Here is a 21,260-nt window from a genome sequence, read left to right as displayed (position 1 = left end):
TAATTTTGAGAATCAAGTAGAGCAAAAAGGACGTAAAAATAATTGACTCCTACACTAGGATTAAACTTGGAAAATTAAAAAAAAAAAAAGAGCCTCTAGAAATACAAGAAAATTTGCTGTAACAAGAAAAAAATATATATGTACAAAAGAGTCAGCTTTGACCACAGATAGAGCTTCCAGACAAAGCTTATTGCAGTGCTCATGTCAAGCTTATGCAAGGACCACAGACTCACACAGAGCAGCTGATACTTAGAAAGCATTTCTGAAAGACACTTGTTTTTGCCAGTCATTGTTTCATATAGGAAGACTGAAAAAGACCTGAATTTAATGACCTCAAATATCAGCAATGTCAGATCAGACATGATAAAGGTAAATGAAAGTGTGAAGATTTGCTAAAAGATACAAATGGATTGTGCCAAAAATACTGAGTACAAGCACATGGGGACTGTCTTTTATCACATAAAATGCTAAGCTTTCAACAGAAACAAGTATGTCCTCTATAGTTTTCGGCAGTAATAAATTTGTTAGTTGTTCACCAGATAGTAATTTTCTTCAAAGCCGATTATCACTATAGACAGATTAAATGACAAGACTTGGAGACTTCAGGAAACATATGGATTTTTATAATAACAGCAAAAACATTAAGTGACTTACTCACATTTAATTCCCTGTGAGGGTTATAAATTTAACAGAAAAAATAAGGTTATTAACTACAGCAACATAATTTTCCATGTGCATCAGTGAACTGTGTAAAACATCTGAAGGGAAACTTGCTACAGAGGAGATTACAGGCTAGATACATCGAGAAATTTTGCACTGTCCTTGCCTACCTATCCTTTAATCAGCTCTACTTCACATCACTGAAACATAAAATAGAAGTGGTATTTAATTGGTTTGGAAACATTTTTAATTGGAGACGAAGGAAGGGAAAATCTGCAGGGAGATCAGTACACCAGAAAAGTCAAGATTGGTGAAATGAAATCATAAGGCACCTTAACCTACACCATTATTTTTCACTGCCCCTAACAATGTAAGTTAAGGACATGTAACACCCTGCACTTGCAAGTGTGCTTTTGTGAGATTTGGACATCCATGACATTTGGACATTAATTACAAGGTCAGTTTATGGAGCTACCACCCACTCCAGGCTTTCCATGACCTCTATTCTCATCCCCAGTTCATACCCATTCCTTGGGTACCTAAAGGCTGCTGATACATGGGTATGTTTCGAACACCATTTAACCCAGAACTGCACTAGGTCATCTTGCTTGGTCCTGAGAAACTGCAGCATCACTCCTAGCTTTAATTAAGGGCTAGTACTAAGAAAGAGACAGGGACAGGAAGGGACTTCTTGAGCTAAGACCACATTTGTGAAGCTATACGTTAAGCATCAACAGGTTAATGTTGGTCAGAAAAGTCTGGTCAACAAAGGAATTTAGCTAACAAGGGTCAGCTCAGCTTTAGGAGGCAACTAAAATAAGACCCAACCTAAAACCTGAACCTTGCAGATGGTGGCAGAGAGCCCTTGGACTTTATACATGGAGGCAGGGCACACTGAAGCAGGAAACGTTCTGAAAACATGCAGGGATTTTGGCATCCTGCCCTATTCCCTCTCAGGAACCGCTCCACAGTCCTACTTGTGCTTCCAGGAAGAGTAGGATTAGTCCTTATTTCTCTTCCCCTAAGTTAGTTTGACTGGAATACATCTCTGGGATGTGGGAACCCCCAGTTCTTAAATCTAATCTGACTGGAGAAGGGATTGTAATCTCCCTGAAGATGACACTACCACTGACCTTCACTTACTTTTAGACAGACTGTTGTCAGTCTCACTTGTCTGGTTTGTACACTCTACTCAGATAATTCCCAAGCCAAGGACAGGCTTGTTAACACTGTCCTGGGCAACTCTAAGTACCTGTCTCTGCCCAGTGTTTGCTTCAGAAAGGAAAGTCCCTCTGAAAGTGAAGCCTGGCATGACATAGGCTATTACCTAACTGCTTCTGTAGCTTGAAGTACATGTACTGTTACCAACCACAAACTCCTATTCCTTAAAGATTTCCTGAATTGGTAGGACCATTGAAGAACCTGTTTATCTTTACTTTGATTTCATACTTAGCTGAAGGTTCAACATTACCCAATGATTAGATTGAGAAAGGCAACAACCCAAAACTTAGACAAATTTCTGTATCATACCCTTACTAATCAAAGCAGAACTGGAACAAACTTTTCTTCAGAGTCACAAATGAGATTTGAATAAATCTGTACTTCAGTGGGATACTAAAACAGCTTGTCATACTTAACTATTACCATTACTCATTAATTAAAGCCTGCATAAAAGTGATGCAAATAAGCAGAAAGTTTTCCCATTTATGCTGAGGGGTAAAAAATTATCAATTGAAATCAAAGCAGCACAAGAATACCAACTTGGATAAGAGTTACCTACTCTCACATCTAGGCACTGCTCTTGAATTTGCTGTCTCTCCACAGAACTTCAGCAAGAAGGAATCGTCAGGGGTCTGACTTCAGTTTGTACTGTCTGATCGATGCATTTGAACCAGGATAAAATACAATATAATTGGCTAAAGGTATAGCTAAAGAGCACCACAGAAAGAAAGGTGTGAGGGTGGAGGAGAAAAGGCATAAAAGAGTCATACCTTACAGTCAGCTCCTAGAAACCACTACTCTCCAAGGCTGCTCCTGAAGGAGTATGATTTATGCAACTCAGGGTTCAGGGCAAAGGTATAATTGTAGGCTGTCCTCCTGTAGCATAGAACCTTTCAGGCAACTTGCTTCAGTTTTCTTCTTGTTATACTAGCAATTCCCAGACTTTCAGCTGAACTTCACTTAATTAGTCCTCCAGCTCTAGCATAAAGATCCCCTTCTTCCTCATACCCTTTCCAGTCACTGAAGTACAAACTCAGGTATCTCCCATTCTTCCCTAATGAAGTACATTCTATGTAAACTTTATCTGCAATCTGTGTCCCTGCTCTTCTTTTCCAGAAGCTATCAACACTCCTGAAGTCCATATAGTTTGGTCTTCTGCTAATACTCAGAAGTAGGAAACAGCAGTCCAGAAAAAATCCTACTTACTCTTCCTTATGGCTCCTCTGCTGTGGGAGCTGTGTAAAACAGAAACATCCTGATTTATTTTCCCAGTTCTCTTTCCTAAACATCTGGCTTCTCTACTATTGTCTCCACCAAAGTTATTTCTTAAGTCCTCATTTATTTTGCTGTCCTTCTCTGAAGAGTCTTTGAAGGTCTCTCTCATCATTTTTGCTTCTGATTCTCCTTTTCACTTTGGAAAGAGAGAGTACAATTCTCCTTTCTGGAGCTATGTTTCACCCATGACAGATATCCCCTTGGAGTCATGCCAGTGTCAGATCATCCACCTGCTGAGCATTAGAGCCATACTACTCAATTCCCAGTGGCAGCTAGTCATCTTTCCAGTGCTTTCTTTTAAAGAGACCAAAACATGGACTTTTGCCTTAGACCTTAGAGGCTTTAAAGAAAATTGCATCAAGAGACATGACTGACAACTTAGGTAGAGTCTACCTTTAAATTAGTCACCTAGACTGAGTTAAAATAAATGGATCAGAAAAAAGCGATTCAGCAGCAATTCATCTCATCCAGAAATAGATATCTAAATATAATTAGGTGATTTGCACTCTGAAAGCTCTTATTTAGCACTCCAAAAAAGCTATACACACTGACTAGCTTAGATGAATACGTCAAAAGATGAATACCCCAAATTTAAACAAGTTTAAAAAGAATGGCAGCCAAAGTAACCTTAAGAGAAGAGGAATTCTACCTCTGTCATCAGAATTTCCTGTTTTAGATGACTGATAATCTTATTTCATATTCTTCCTTCAATCAGCTTTGCATATAATTCTGGAGATGGCAGAAACATTTGAAATGTTTTAATTGTTCAAGGAGAATAGGGACACATTTTTTATAATTGGTTTTGGCCTTCTTTTCCACTAGTTCTGTACACTACTGCATATGAAACAGTGGTTGAGTACTTGTAAACACATTCACTGGTTTATGCCTTTGTAACGATCTTTACTCACCAACAGATGTCTTGTGAGTATACATGATACCCATCTGTCCCACATACCTTTGTAAAACACAGAAGTCAAAGGCTGAGTGCTCTCACCAGTGTGGATATACAAGGTCATTGCTAAGATGTATTGTTGTTATTTTTAAACACATTTAGACATAAAAGCTGATTTCAAGGCACTTATGCAAAAATGACTATAGTAAGTCTAGATGCTCTGCAAATGCAAGATTTTTACAGTGCATATATAACTCGGTTCCCAAAGTCAACTCCCAAAGTTGGGAGTTTCACTAAGCATTTCTTGAATGATCAGAAGCCTAAAAAACATGACCCTTGGAAGAGTATAGAATAAACTGGGCTTGTTTAGTCTAGAAAATTGAAGACTAAGAGGTGACATGATAACAGCTTTCAAATATGTAAAAAGTTGCTATGAAAAAGGAAGAAAATAAACTGCTCTTCTTATACACTGTGCAGAGGACAAAAAGTAATGGCCTTAAATTGCACCAAGGAAAACGCTTCACACTAGGAAAAGCTTTTGTAAGGGTAGACAGACTGCCTGGGCTGGTCATAGAATCCTCATGCTGGCAGTTTTTAAGGAAAAATCTGTCAGGGTGGTTTATGTGGGACTGATTTAAGCAGGGCAGGGCAAATGACTCTTCAAGATCCTTTCCAGCTTTTTTTTTCTATCAATTTACAACTCATTGAGAAGTGGCCTTATGTAAAACCTAGTTATCTTCTTGGAAAATCTTACTATGCTTTTTATTCATATATTAACATTATCACATTTCATTAATTAGCATATTTCATCAGACAAATACAAACCTGGCCGTAACACAGAATAAGAACTGTTGCCACCTGTTTGATGAACATAGAGCAATCAGTGCCCATGGAGCTCAGCAGCTCTCAGCCCGCTTGCCTCCCTTCTGGGAATGCTCAGACAGCTCAACTAGGCTGTCAGATAAAAGCTGCTGTCCCAGAGAAAATATATATAGTTCTCTGATATTAGTATGAGAACCCCTTCTACAAAATCCTTGTGATGCTCCTTCTGCATTTTTACGCTCTCCAAACATCCATTATAATTTCCATAGCAAATTTCCCTGAAATTGAAGGCAAATACATAGTACAAAACAGACTGTTTACACTCATACAAATATCAGTTTGTTGCGTTCTTTGTTTTGCAAGCATCTCTAGTTTTGTAATGATGAATTTGAAGGGTAGAATAAAACTCTTTATGCCAGGCACAGCAAAGCGCTCTGAATTTAGAGTGAAAGTATTCTACTGTGTCTTTTCTTAAGAAATGGATCACATACAATTCAGTGGTAGAAATACTGTCTCTTAACCTAATTTTATAATGCAATCAGACTGACCTCTCCTACACACGGTAATTGGAAATAAAAAAGAGGAGCCTCCAACAGACTAAACAGAAGCTATCCTGGTTTTTAATCAATAGTCCTATTCCCACTGGCTATGTATTTCAGTTTAGAACATTGTAATTAAATATAGTCACGAGCTGCACTTCTTTATGAATGAAATCTCTTACTTTCATAATATATACACTAAAGAAATACACTATAAACTATTTGCTGCTAAAATCCAATCATGATGATTCTAAACAAAATAAAAATGTAAGGAGTCTTTAAATTTTAAGGAGAAAATCCCTCTAATTCTGCTGGTAAAATACTTTACTGTCGTGGGGTTTTTAGGTTTTCAGAATACTGGAAAAATATGAGTAGTATTGTTCAGACAAAATGTTGCATATTATCAAAACATATTATAAAATGACACTTAAAATGAAATTCAAGAGCCTAAGGCTAACTGATATATTCAGCCAAGTGGTCCCACTGATTTCCTGTAGACCTACATACAAGATTAAGGTGAATGGGGTTTTAGTCCATTTAAACTTATTTTCTTTCAAAATATGTAGGTTTAAAATAATTCATAAAACTGTTCAAGCCCAAACAGTAATACTGGAAAGTTCATGTATAACCTACCATTTTGCCTCCAGGCAGTTTATGAAATTGTAATTAGAACTATTATTGCTTAGCAAGCACACGCACAGAAGTTCTAAACGATTTAGGAAACATAATTGCATTTCTAATGAAGTTTCACCACTTTGTGTAAATAAATGAAACTATGATTTCTTCTTAGAAGTACAAGAAGAAAATCCTTGTAATTTTGCTATTTTAAAAAGGCTAAAAAGCCATATGAAAGTGCTATGAGGACCAGAATATCTCCATTCTAATCCTCAGTGTTTAGTAGCACATCTGCAGTGATTCTGCCCTGCATAAAGATATCCTTTTACCCTTGACTTTATGGCAGGCTAAAGTTAATGGGCCAAATGCATCCATTGAATAAAATGGTCTTACTCCAAGGATAAGTTTGGCTTACCATTCAGAAACACAACTGAGAGCAGCCTAGAGAACTGTAGTCATAAGAAATAATTCTACATCCTGGCACCACCTCTTAAGAATGTTGCTTGCCTTAGATACGTATGCAAGGTCAAATGTGCAAGTTAGAATGAACAAATGTTGTTTTCAAACTATTACTTGTTGGTTTAGTAAGTGATATATTGATTTACTCAGTTTTTCAGCTCTAAGGCTCTCAGAGCCAAGTATTTCTTACTAAGATATCAATTCTTTAAGTATTACACACATAGAGATATCCTGTACCTACACATGCACAGATTCCCTAAAAGAAATTAAATGGATAGCTTTTCCCCAAATTAGACATATTGTAGGCTGGTTTCTGCCACACTTATTACCACTTTAATAATACTGGAAATTAAACAGAACCTTTTACCAGGTGTGTGTCCCACGACAGAATTTATTCAGTCAAATGTGCCACAGGTACCCCCACTGAAAAGTGTTCAGTAGTCTGTCACAATGGAAAGTTCAAAACACAGAAAGTGATGCCAGCAGCAGCTGCTTCTACTTTAGAAAAGAGAAGCGTATAGAATATTTTTCCCTCACTACTCATAACAAAGGAACCAATGGATATAAAACTGCTTATTAAAGAATAATGCAGCATTTAAGCGGATGTCTAACTTATGACAAATACACGTTTGTTATTTGTGCATCGGCTTAAGATTTTGTATGACAGATGCAAAGTTCAGAAAGAGGTTTTTCTTCTTTTAATGGAAGAGAAGAAGCTTCTGGAAAGAGTTTGCAGAACACATTACAGGGTAAAAGCACCATCATGCAAAACTTTTGGTTACATGGGTAAGTGCAATCCTTTGCTCAAAATGCAAGGCCTTGAGGGCTCAGTTGTAACATGGACTATGCTGCATATATTAGAAAGCAAGCTGATATAGAAGATCACCTTATGGAAGAATAAGCTTAGCTGAATGTTCAACCAGTAGACTTCTAGGTCTCTTGGAGTTCTGGAAAATCAAACCACCAGAGGCTGTGCTGTGCCATGATAATGCAAATTACACATATAACTCTTTTTGCAAAAACAGGTTTGTAACAAACAACAGTAACATACCAAAGATCTTAGCAAAAGATCAAGTGACTTACCACAATATTATTTCTTTTGATAAATATATATAGATTTTGTAGACTGTAAGTAGTTTTTTTACTATATTATAAAATGTTTGTTAAACTACTAAAATTTTTATAACAATTAATTTCTTGAGTGAGTGGAACAAGAAATAAAGGTCACACATAGACCTCTGAGATGTTACACCCTGGTTGTATCTCTGTTAAAGATTTTGGATTTCAGTGAACAGCAGTTCAACCTGATCTTCTTGGAAAAAAGGCTTTCACAGCCTTCAGATGCGCCTAAGAGACGTGTTAGTAGGAGAAGGGCTAATGAACATACATTGGTAAATCAGATATATTCTAGGATACAGGTCTAATGTTTATATCTCGGAGCCAAAACGGAGAAAGAAAACTAAATATATACAAAGAAAAGATGCCTTACAGTGGGAGACAATTTAACTTATGTTTTCTAGCCAAAAGATCAGGAGCTGATCTGATTGCAGTTAAAATCACTTTACTTGGGAGCAAGTACTTGAAGCTTAGAGGATCAGCACTTCAGCAAAGGAAGTCATAAGAACAAAAACAAAGGCTGGGATCTTAGGCCTAACTAATTCCAGTTAGTAATAAAGAACACTGTTAAAAGTTAAATCAGTCAGCACTCGTGCAGGGATATGGTAGATTCTCCCCCTGTGATGCCTTTGTGAAAAAGCTGGTTGCCCATATGGAAGCTGTTCCTCATTTAGTACAAACTATTTGGCTTGCATCAGAAAGCCCTGCACAGCCCAAGCCAGACAACAGCACAGAGGTGAATGTGTCTAGACCTCTTCAGCTACCCCAAAACCTTAAAAATGTTCACGCTACACCCCCCCCCCCCAGTTATTATTAAACTACAAAAAATAGTATAATTAACTTTTTACATAGAGAAAAATCTCAGCAACTGAGAAGCGTATTAGAAGGGTTTATGAACTGCTCCCTCTTCTGCCCATGCTATCCTTGCAGGCAGGTCCTGCTTTCAGTCTTGATTTCAGTTACTCAATGATTTTCTGAGTGATGCAAAGCCTGTGAATCCCTGCTGTCGCATCAGAAAGTGTCGCTATTTTTCTGAAGAGAGCTCTATGGATGCTCTCTCTCCAGCCAGCCTCCCTGGGACTCTCTACCCCGAGCAGGTTCAGCTGCCCATACCATCAAGAGCAAAGATACTTTTTCTCCCAGGGTTTAAGCCCAGACAATTAGAGGAACATAATTCCCCTTTGAACAACATGAAATATATGTATATGCATATTGCATACACTCACACACAGAAATTTTGTATATGGATATTAGACTACTTGTCTGGTTCATAAACTATGTATGTGTGTGTGTGTGTGTGTGTGTACATGTGCCTTTGATCATCAAGAGATGAGCCAGATGAAACGTGTCATTCAGGTCAGACCAAATGGTCTCAGGGCTGCTTCTGGCTTCTGTTGTTGAACTCTCATGTAGCTTGTCTCTCTATACCTCAAAATTTTGTGGAATTTGTTGCAGTTTGAGTGAAGAAAGAGAATCTTTTCTTCTAAAAAAAGCTTAAAAAAAGACACTTCTTCAAACTTATTTTCTTTAAGCCAAGAACTCCAATTGATATTGCTTATTGTTACATGAGACTGCCATGGCAGATTTACCAGCATTTGAATAAATAAGTCTGAATAATTTGTATGTCATCAGACACTGGTTAAGACATGATCCATAACTTCTTATGTATTTAAAATCATCTGAACACTGTTGTTTATGAGGTGAATTAAAAAGACCCCTTCGCTAGCGAACAGTCATCCCTCAGTGGAACAGCCACTCAAGGAAATGCTATACAGAGGTAGCAGGACTATTATCATAATTATATATGTAAACTTGTACACAACTATCTGCGGTGGAACACTGAACTATTTTTGTTTTCTTGTCTGATCAGAGAGCACTGCCTCTTCTACTTACTTCCCCACTGGAAGATGGCATTTCCACTGAACCATGAACCCTCTTTGGCACAACAAATGTTCCTGGATGTTTCTCAGAATGTGTCATAAAGTGAACATTCTTTGTCTACTCCAATTATATCAGTGTTGTTCCCTTCTTCTAGCTGTCATTTGAATATCTTCTGTCTTCAGCCTTTCTTCCAAGCATTAAGGCCTTTCTTCCTGAATCATTATATTTGTTTCTGATCATACGAAAGGGTCACCATGCTGCATGATGAAGAAAGGGGAGGTTGCCATTTACTCACCCTTTGTTATGTCTTTTACAGGGAGAAAGGATCTGATCCTGCATTACTAGAGGACCAAAGGTCATCCAATGACCTCAGTAAGCATTTTTAAGTCTGACACAGGGCTCGGGAGTAGAGAAAAGGTGATCTGGACATTACAGCAATCGTTTTCCTATGTAGGGGATATGGAGACTAATTGCAATTTTTCTTTACTTCCCCTGTACACACATGCATTTGAACAACAGCTCTGAGACAGCTCCAGTGTATTATTGTAGTTTTCACTGTAATGGTTAGTTAGCACATACCACTGCAGTGTACAAACAGCAGCTCCTGAAACTCCCTGCTGTGGGGATAATGGCAGTCCTGGCAAAAGGGATGCTGTAGCCTGCAGGCTCACAAGGGTCTGCAGAGCTGTGTGACAAAGAAGAAAAGAGAAGCAGGAATAACTCTTCTGTATATTCCCATAGTCTACATCCCTAATATGAGGAAGACTGAACAGAGTGCAGCGTTTTAGAGCCAGCCCCTCTCAGCTGGGTCCAGTAGCCTAGAACATGCCATCTTCACTGTGCAGAAATCTCTTTTTCCCTGATCCTGAAATTTCAAAATTAGTTGGGAGCCTTGCTTTTACACAGGGCAGAAGCATCATATAGGGGTGCCTGACCATCCCCATAGGCTGAGAAATGGCCCGTGTATCCCCCATACACTGCAGAGAAGGAACTTTCCCTGCACCAGCCTTGGGGAAACCCAACATGTGGCAATATAAGCTTCATAGTTTATCTTGCACCTGCCAGGGTACTTCAGTACACACAGCTCAAGCAAACTCACCCCTCCTCTGCACCTCTGACACCCCGAGCCCTCAGGTTCCTGACTCAGGCCCTCTGCTTTATCCTGGTGCACCTTGACACAAAACGAACCTGTAGCAAAACAATGGGAAGGTTTATTTTATTTAACCTGGTTTGAAGCCAAGGTTCAGAGGTATGCATGCAAGGGTTGGAAACAAAAAGGCTACAGGAAAAACAGAATACAATCATGCTTGCAGTACTTCCTACTCATTAAGGATATTTGCCCAAAACATAGTCCTTGGACTGCTGATCACTAATTTCCATATGCTTCCCCCATTTTCATCTCCTAGCATAGATTATTTCCTTCTGTGCCTCTTTGACAGCTTTTCCTGGAGATTTGCACTTCAGAGGCCCCTTCACATTCTTTCCCTTTTTGCTTTATTTCAGATTAAGCACCCTCCCACAGGCTCCTATGACAAATACGCATCCATGAGAACATTTGAGCTCAAAAGCATCCCATATATCACATACTATGAACTGTATGGATTGTCCCTGTATTTTGTCAGACAAGTCCAGACATAAGAATGAGACTTCTGGTGAGACATATCTCAAAGCAGATGACTCCTTACGGCTCTAATTTCCTGTTAGTTTTTGGAGATTTCCAGAGAGACCAGATAACTGTACCTCCATAAGAGGTACTGCATAAACTCAGTTATTTCTGTTTGAAGTAAAGCTATCTGCTTTAGATAACATGTATTTAACAATACTTCAGGTTTTAAATTGTTTCAATTGTTAATTTATCTCATTTGTAATTCCCATACTCAGACAGCTTCCCTGCATAGCTCTGGGTTTATTTCCTTGTTTTTAGGAACATCCGAAGCATCTGTTATATTTAATTAAAATAAAAGGAATATGTTAACAGTTCCTCTGTGTGAGATATTTCTCTAACATCCTGCTTTAAAACTACAGAGTCATTGCACATACTCAATAAAAGACCTTTCATTACTCAGTTTTGCATCGTACACCCTGTAAAACAGGGAGAAAGTGAACTCGCCAGAATATTGAAGGTTTCAGCCTTTCTAGAAAATGAGCAGGCTCCCAAAGCTGCAGGCTTAGGAAAAGGCCCTTTTCATGGAAAGGATTTAGACATCAATACAGCTAGCCCTGCGCTGCGTTTCCTGTGCTGCCAAGGTTATGATACGGCAGCTAGAATCAACATAGAGTCAAACTGCAAATTAGATTACAGAGCTGAAAATAATTAAGCAATAACGATAGAGGACCAGGGTATTTCCTGGGGCTTAATGACCTGCTGGGAGGAGCTGAGGTCTTTAATGTTACTTTCAGCTAAACATCAGGAAGAAAAGTGCTACAGTATTTTTTTCCCCCAGCCCTTGCATGTACAAAGGGCAATGCCACTCTGCTGCTACTCCCAGAGAATTAATGTTCACAGCGCTAGTCAATCAGATTTATTTATTTACCACCAGACACAGTCTGGGGCACTGTAGGTCCCTGTCTATGCAAAGTAATTGGAGATGAGACAAGTGAAAGAAGACTGCCTTGGCCGGTTTCTCTTGTATAGGGGCAGAGGGATTAAATCAGTCGTCCACTGAAAGCTTTCCTGCTGTACAGCATGGGGTGACTCTAGTCAGGTCTTCTCCTCTCTATACCAAAAATGTCCCACTGTCTCTTCCTCATGCACCTCATATGACTTTTCTTTCAGTCCCCAGAAAGCCTCTGATTTCTCACATTTGCCTTCCCAGCCAGCTCTCTCTCACTCTCCCCCAAATGTCTCTCATACCTTCCCATGCTGAAGGCTAGCATTTTCCTGCTTGATATCCCACCTCTCTCACAGGACTTTCCAGCCCCTGTTGCCTCTTCCTGCCTCTCCTGGGAGGTTCCTGGTGCTAGTACCCACAGCTGGCTCTCTATACATCCTCTGTGGGGTGCTCAAGTGAGCATTTCTCCCGTCATGGCTAATCCACTCCCAGTGCCCCCCAGTTCAGAGGAAGCACGAAGCCAAATAACCCAATTCCTTCCTTGTGTTTGCAGTAGAACCATATCTGTAATTTCAGCAAAGAATGGTATTACAGAGGAAGACACAGCTAAGACATGCTATTTATTTTCTCTTCTGATTTTGCTGCCATTTACAGTCTTATGGTTAGTTCTGTGCAATAGCTAGAAAGCAGATAAAATATATACTTATATATTTTAAATATATAAATTACTTATGAATATAAGTAAACAATATCTGTTCCAGCTTCAGTTAGTGTCAATGAAGAAAACCACCTAGCATGCCAACACGAATAAGACTCCACCCAAATACTGTTTTTTATCCCTAATCAAAATAGTTAGTCTGCAGACTTAATGAGGTACAGTCATCTCTTGTGCAACTGTGCTGGAGTCAAGGGAGTCACACTGGGAATGGATTTGGCCCATTCTGTGGAAAACAGAACTCAAAGGGCAGGATGACCTGATTTGCACAAGAATGTAAATACAGTGGTAGAGTATTTTTTTTTTAATTTATTTATTGTAATCACTGAGCTGCAGAGTAGTAATCTAATTTCTAGACCTGGGTTTTTGTTCTGTGAGGCTCAGTAACGTGAGCCCAAGATTTTCTGCATACTGTATAACAAATCAGTAGTAAGTTGCACATCAAAACATAGATCAGAATCTCTTTTAACCGAATTATTCTTGTAAGATCAAAATTATTAAGTACTTTTTACACACCTTGATCGACAAAGTGCTTCACAAACTGTAGAGCAGAAATCTCATTGACTCTTCCTGAAGTGCAGCTACTTCTTTAACAAAAACTAGCAGCTGTTAACACTCCACAGCTGTACCAGACAAAAACCTGGGGCATAAAATGAAGATGATGACTCTACTTATCCAAAATTGCAAGTGAAGTGTAAGTAGGTAGAAAGCATGGTAATAATCCAAATATAGACAGTAATACGCTGCCACTCCCTTGCCAGAAGTGGGAGATTGCACTTACAAGGACATCACCCTTATTCAAAACCCCTGCAGATCTTCACCCACTAATGTCAAAAGCAGTCTTCAGCTCTGCGCTGCTGCAAAAAGAAGGTCACAGTATCTAACTGCATTAAAAAGAAGATGCCAACTGCATCTTTGTTTTAGAGCACTTCAAACTTTCCCCAAGAGCATCTTCTAAAACTGGTTTCCTTAACCCATGAGTTCTTGCAATTCAGTGATGCAGCAGTTCACAAAAATTCAGCTTCTCATGAACAAATTGGTTCCTATTTCCCTCTTAACACCATCCTCTTCCTCTGTTGGCTAATTTGGACGCTTAATGGAGGTGGGACTGATGGAAACTCCTTTTCTTATTCTCCAAGCCCTCCAAAGGAAAATGAATTGCTCAGCAATAATGACAGCACAAACAACAGAATCTGCCTTCTTTCTTCCTCATTAAATCAGTTATCTTAGAGCAACATAGACACCGCATTAAATATTGGCATGCATACTACTAAGTAGGTACTCTAAATGCCCAATAAATACACAATACTTCATCTTCCAGCCAGCCAGGACTGCAGGCTGCTAGTATCACAGAGGGTTCTCCAGTAACTTCAACACTTTTGGACTACATTTCTTTTTAGTTTTCAGCCTCAGCTATAACAGCAGCCTGCTCTATGACTGACTAAAGTTCACATTAACATGTGTCATCTCCCGATACAAATTACATAACATGGTATTTTTCCTGGCTCTCTTCAGATCACAGTTGTCATAAAAACTTTCAATAGGCTCACAAGTAGAGAAAATACAAAAGCCCAGTAATGTTTTCATCATCAGAGGCACAAGCTCCCTAGCTGGTCCTGCAATGTAGAATATTCCTTTAAGTTCTCTCTTCTCCCCTCCCCAGTGGCCCTGAGGCCCCCAGAGAGACCTTGTTCTTTCTCCATTTCAGTGACAGACATCCCTTAGTGGGGGTACCTAGCCATTAAGCAGCCTGTTAAAAAATCTGCCTGTCACAATAACAACAAGAAGAAAGAGAAAATTTGCCTAAGATCCATGCAATGGATGAAAATGTCCTTGCATCTGTCAGGTTGTAAAGAAGAAAACACCTTACAGCCAAAAAGAGAAAACGGGGGAGCAAGGATGCCATGCTAGCAGGTGAGAGCAAAGGCTTTTTGCTTTTTGTCTCCCAGGGACAGGGTAGAAAGATATACATTTCTCTGTGGGTTTTGTTCCTTCCCCTCACTTGTTTATGCACCTCCAGTTGACCTGATTATGTCAATGCCTCCTGAAACTCGTTATAACAACTTCTTCCCACTGCAGTGGCACTTCTGATGAAAGCAACATTGAGCTGACCCAGGGAGCAGCAGCAAATTCCTGGAACTGGCTGCAGCTCCTGTGCCACTGTGAACTTTACAGATCAGGATTTGCTACCCTAAAAGGAGAAAATGGCAGTACACTCGAGGAGAACACATTGCTGTGCCCCATTGCCACCAGGGAGAAAAGGCAGGCTTGGTGTGGTCCTAACTCAGTTTTCATAGAGTACTTTCTGCATTCTTCCTTTTCCCTTTTCTTCATTGGGGAAGGCTGTTTACACTAGATATATCAGTGTTAGAAACAACAGATGAAGTTTTTTATGACATTAAAAATTACCCTTCTTCAGGGAACAGGGTACTTGTAAACAAGAACATCTTAAAAACACATGCGTTTTGTTAAAGGTACTGTGTATAAGCTAATAAAGCAGGCATATCAAATTTACAACTGTGACTAGCAACGATGAGGGGATTTTTTTGCTAAGGTGGTAATGTGTCTTAAAAGGAGAGTGAATCTGCATTTCTTGGGAGGGAAAGCTGGGGTACAGCCAGAATGGTGACTCCTCATGTTCTTTCACTGGGTCAGACTCTCAGCTCCACTTTCTGATTCTGTTGAACTTTCACTTACTACAATTTACTTCAATTGCCTTAAATAGTGAGAAGTTAGGAAAAAATCTTTTCGTTTGCTTTCTCTGACTTCCTCTTGGACAATATGTGATGTTGGACAAATATTAATTCAATATAATGATATCTTTCCAGAACATAATAAGGGTCCTTTTTAGGAGGAAGTGAAGGAGGAAGTAAGCCTTAAATTTTGGAACTACTAGCAGCAATTTTTCGGTAGTGCAGAATTAGTATAATCTTTTGCATACTACCTGTGACCGCTGATTTTATGGTACTTTCACCGTAGTCACAGACCGCTGTTTTGTGCTTTGATTTGACTTTTGTGACTTGTCAAAAAATGAAGACTTGGTGATGAGTAACAAGCATTCAAAATCCCACACATACAAACAAGTACTCCTTCAGTACAGTATCCAGTGGTCCTAATGGACTGGTGACCAGTAAGATAGGATCTGAGGCTGAGATTTTAGATCAACGCAAGTTCCTGAAATACTCCCAAAATGTCTTCCTGTACTCCTGATACAGTTCAGTGGATGGACTGAAATGTGTCAGAGGAAAAGCATTGTATCAGGTGAATAGGCTATGCGCTTATGCTTTAAAATTCAGCTGCATATTTTCGTATTGATGAGTGTGAAAGAAAACAAAATTTCATAAAACTGAAAATATGATCAGTTGTGGTTCATTCATTTCCTATTTTATGTCTTAACTTGAAGCCTGAAGATTTCTTTTGCTATTTGTTTTCCTGTTCACTAGCACCCCTGATTTAAAGTAGTATTTTTCTCTAAAATAGTTATGTGCTTTTTTTGCCTCACAGCTCTTCACCAAGGAACATCAGGAATAACACATTTTATTATCTGGCTTTTGCTAGGCACGAGGCATGAGACAAGAACACACTTTGATCTTCATTCTGTGTAAGAAGTCCCACTGCTGAGAGTGAAAAATAAGCAACTAATAAGCAACTTGGACATGAAGGTGAGAAAGGCTATTAATGTGTCCCTCCTTTTGTATAGTTCTATAATTTATCTAGTGGACAGTAATATGCTTTCCCTTTCTGGCAAGAAAATACCATCCAAGGGAGGAAGATTTCTCTGCCAGTAGCCAGTTAGCCAACAAGGTCTGAAATGTCATTGTTAAACTGATTGGGATGCTGCTCTGTTAAGCTGTTGGAAATACAGCTATGGCACAAAAGAAGCAAACAGAAGAGAAGTTGTCTATCACAGTGCTGACTCATGAGAAGTTCAGCTTTATAATATGAGCTTCAATCTTAAATTTAAACTTTCCTTTGAGTTGTAAACCAGTAAGTGTTTGGTCCCTTCTCAAACTTGAGGCATGATGTTCTTAACACCTGTAGCTACAGATTAACCCTACAGACTTACTTAAATTGAACAAAAAATGAAACAGAACAAAACCAAACCTTTTTCATCTTACCATAAAGATGATGAGTGTGCAGTCTGTTGCTGATAAAACTCCTCATACTAAACCTATTCACCATTTTGTCCTTTCATCCTTTGCTACCAAGTCTCAAATTTGATTGCAAAGAGTTATCAGCAAGGATCATGTCTTCTTCATCCCTGTGGACACTCAGATGTGTTCTCTTCAGAGTCATAAAGTAATAATGAAGAACAGACTCACACATCCATCAACTGACCTGGCATAAGTAGTAGTCACTACAGACAAATCTTTGCATATTATCAAACTTATGTATAATCTAAGAAAGCAATGGCTAAGGAACAAAAGTGAGCCCCAGGTGAGATTTTTCAAGCTTGCCTTTGAGAAACACCATGAGGTCATGAAAATACATCTTCAAAGGAGCCTGATTTCAGACTGTCAAGGAAACACTTTCTGGATCTGCAGTATGGCTCTTTTTTGTTGGCTGAGCTTTCTCCTTGTACTCTCCTTGCAACCACCTGTCCTGTCTGGTACTTCAAATCAGGGTCTTTGCAAGGCTACATGATTCACTTGGTGTGAGGGGTGAAGCAGGTGAAATGGCCCATCAGCAAAGAAATGCTGCAGGGGAAAGTTTTCACATGATGCAGTTCCACATACTGATGTGGTATTTGGCTCTCAACTCATCGGTCACTCACAGCTGTGCTCAGACCAGCCAAGGGCAGCTGCAGGCAGGGCAGAACTGTGAAATAAAAGGATAAGTGCATTCACTACCAGTTTTTACCACTGTTACTATTACCCTGACTGATTGCACATGTTTAAAGCTAGGCTTGGCCTTTCCGTTTAGCCCTAGTAAGTAGAGTGCTATCCCCCTAAATGCCCAAGCAGGGTTTGTAATTCAGTTATATCTCCTTTCTGTCCCTCGCCTTGACAGAATTTAAGCTGTAAGTACCCCTTTGCAAGGTAGAGCAGGTTTGTAACTCCCTTCCATCCATGGAATACATTTCAGCCTTGATTATTTGGCTTTGAAGGACTCAAGGGCAGAGTGTGTGGGATGTGATATTTATGAGGATTCCTCTTTCATTCTCATTTCAAAATGCAGAGCCAGGTGAGAATTTTGTTTCCCAATTTTTATAAGCTCTGTCTATTACATGCCCACTCAGAAAAAAAGGGAAAAGAAAAGCTACCCATGATCAGCATGAGAGCAAGATAGTGACATATGGGCTGGGTGGAGGAACTGAGAAAGAAGCTTTGACTTTCTAAACCTTATCCTGACATGGTTTCATCCGGAAGACCAGGTAAACCATTTAACTTCTGCTCTCCATCTCTATGCAGATGATAATAATTATTTGTCTTCTATTTTATCTGGTCCATAATCCCTTTATGTTCAATTCAAGAAAAAATACAGTGCAGCTTTGTCCCAACAATATTTTTCTATATCATACAGTTACTTCCTGCAGAGTCGCATATGAGTGCTAAGTATCTCTATTACAAGGATTTTCCTGCTTGCATCTCTATCTCCACTAAAAGCTGAACACATTCCCCATGTTCAGGAACCAAGTCTGCAAAAACAGGTGAGACATCTCTTTGCTTAAGGGACAGCAAGTACAGATGAGTAGACTTGAGGTTCTTGCCACAGAGTACAGCTGCTGTTGATTTTTCTCTGTGGCCAGCGTTGAAATCTAAAGGAAAGCACAAATTCAGTGCTTCCACACGATAGATGAGTTTCCAAAGGTCTGATAGAGGAAGGCAGCCCTAGCGTTTAAGCATATGTCTAATTGCCTTCCTTAATCCATGCCTAGGAACAGGCGCTGGTACTTTCTCACACGAGTAGCTCTGCAGTACGCAAACTCATGCATATGTTGACACTCTCCATCCATCCACATGCACATATGCATACACACTCATGCTGATTTTACATCTTCTGTTTCTGTGTATGAACTGTGAGTTTGCAGGAGGGGCTGGTAGCAAGGTTTCCCAGTGCTTGTTATGATAAAAACCCTGCTATTAATTGCCTGTAACTTTGCCAAACTTCTCCTGTCTAGCTCCGGCTGAAATCTGCTGTGCCAACTATATACCACAAGCTAAGTGCTTTTTGGAAAACCTCTGCATTAAGCCAGTTCAGACAGTTCAGCAATCCAGATCAGTGAAAAATGCACTCTTGTGTCTATGCTGAAAAATATCAAATCTGGGGAACCTGCTAATAGAGATGGTCTCACTAACCCCAGACTTGCAGCAGGAATTTAACTTCTATCCAAGAGTGCTTTTTGTCATCCACGTGGAAAAAAGCCCAGTTTGGCCTAGTGACCAGGCTTCGAAGCCTCCTACCTTGCAGTTGAAAATCTGGAAAATCTTCAGAACTAAAAGTTGCAAAGGGAGCACAGGAAATCCTGCCCAGCACCAACCACTGGTGCAGCAAAGGTTAAACCTGCTCAGCCCAAACATGGGGCCTTGCCATGTTTTTCATACTCTCCCCTGAAGCCAGGGCACCATGAAAGGATTCACCCTGCTCTGCAAATAGAGCACAGGAAAGGTGTTTTTTATAAGCATATCACTCCCTTTCTTTCACTGTGCCCTGAAGAGGAGGCCACATCCCCATCCAGAAGGAAGGCACCTCACTGGCCAGTGCTCAACAAGACCCAGCTGGAGGCCTCATGTAAGTTTAAATCTACATTTCAGAAAAAGAAATTTTATGTGCTTTCTTAACTGAAGTATTCTTCCCTCCACTATGATTTTTGACCAATAGCAGTCTACTCATAATTTCACTTTTCCTGCATATAAATAGCAGCCTTAGTGCTTTCCTGAGTCAGGACTTCATAGACACAGACCAACACTTCTTTCAGGTTCAATACAGCATATTTAATTCAGACTTGCTGTGACAGTCCTAGCCCAAGCAGGAAATATTAGATGCTGATCACAAACCACAAGGAGGCTTCCAGCGTGGTACGTGATCTTGGTCACGGAGGCTGACGCCTGCTCCCTGTTGCAATGGCATCAGGTGCATCTGCATAGGCATTTCAGTCCGGAACAGGCAGTTGTTTTGGAAGACGTCCCTCCATCACTTCCACTTCTTGCCCACCGGTTTGCACTGTTGGGCAGTCACAGAGCACATGACACAGATTCTTCCAGGTTAAAAATAGACCAGAAAACAAACCTTAGGAGTACTTATGATGTGCTCCTGCCACTATGGGTGTTATGCTCATGGGATTAGACTAGAGGTAGTCTGAAATACACCTTCCGCATGCATATAGCATGAGTTTTGGGATCTACAACACTAACTGTTTCAGTCTACAGATCTACTTCAATTGCATCACACTACCTTGTAATGTAACCAACATTTTTAAGCAGTAAAACCCCAATGAAAGCCAATAGAAACCCAGGCTAATCTGGTGCCTTTCCAAGCATTTTTTGCCAAAAATTTCAAACTTATCTCTTTTAGGGTACTTTTCATAGGGCATACAGGGTGATCTCCTAAAGAACTATTTGATCTGTGTATTTGTTTTAAAATTTTGGGGGATATTTTTTATCAGTGTTCAGCTGGCTTTAATCAAGAGGTTTGAAAAATATTCCAAATTCAAAACTTTCAAGATGCATGCATCCATACTTACCATAACATCTAGACAGCCTGGAGATTCTTCTGCTAATCTTCTAATAATCCTAATGCAGCTATTTTATGCTATAGCACATCTGCTTCCAAAAGACTTTCTGCATTTTTTTTTCTGATTGTGAAATGAATTTGAACACTTTCCATTTACATGGAACACTTCTGAGTTCCTGTTGGACAAGACAAATGATTGCTATGATTTAGCAATCATTTAGAACATTTAGGGAACCATAAGAAATAACATCACTTGTGTCCTTTCTTTTCTTATAATGAAAAAAAGAAGAGAGGATACCTATTATTGACATTCTTCTCCAGATGCTTGCAGCTTTCTCTTACAGGAAATATTTTCATTCAATATTCTTTGCATTTATTTATTTATTTTTGCTAAGTTCTTTTATCTCTGACAACATAGATTCAGGATAATTCTGTTTTACGCCCCAATAAAACTGATGCTAAGAGGTTTAGCTTTTACTGCTTCCCATATTTTTCCCCAGACTACTTCATAGTAAATAGTATCCCTGATAAACAACTGACCACAGATGATAATCATCTTGCTGAGACAAGAAGCACAGATTTTATTCTTTCATTTATGTTATAGCCATGGGAAAGTACAATTTATGTGTTCAAATACAGAATTCGCAATGCTACTTCTTTAATTATTTTCTAGTCAATAAATCCATAATCTCCTGGGCTTCTGAGTATTACTGTGTTTAACGCTTGAAGAAGTAAAGCCTGATTGAATAAAAAGATAAAATACCTCCGCTCTGTAAGGAAAATTTTGCTAAGGGGGAACACTAAAATATTGCTGTATGTCCTAAAGCTAAAACCCAACA

The 21,260-nt window shown here is 39.4% G+C and overlaps 1 protein-coding gene across 1 annotated transcript in view; it reads right to left on the bottom strand.

Annotated features, from left to right (window-relative positions):
- Window positions 1-20,149, bottom strand: part of SAMSN1 (SAM domain, SH3 domain and nuclear localization signals 1) — a 155,782-nt gene extending 135,633 nt beyond the window's left edge. The window contains exon 1 of the mRNA XM_061453793.1: window positions 20,139-20,149. The gene's annotated coding sequence lies outside the window, so the exon portion shown is untranslated. The remainder of the gene's footprint in view (window positions 1-20,138) is intronic.
- Between the last annotated feature and the right edge of the window lie 1,111 nt (window positions 20,150-21,260).

The sequence above is a fragment of the Pezoporus flaviventris genome, unplaced genomic scaffold (genome assembly GCF_033815535.1).
Source record: "Pezoporus flaviventris isolate CSIRO_AGI_PZ_B2104156 unplaced genomic scaffold, CSIRO_AGI_Pfla_v1 ptg000015l, whole genome shotgun sequence".
NCBI classification, from domain to species: domain Eukaryota; kingdom Metazoa; phylum Chordata; class Aves; order Psittaciformes; family Psittacidae; genus Pezoporus; species Pezoporus flaviventris.
This window is presented reverse-complemented; position numbering and strand designations above follow the sequence as displayed.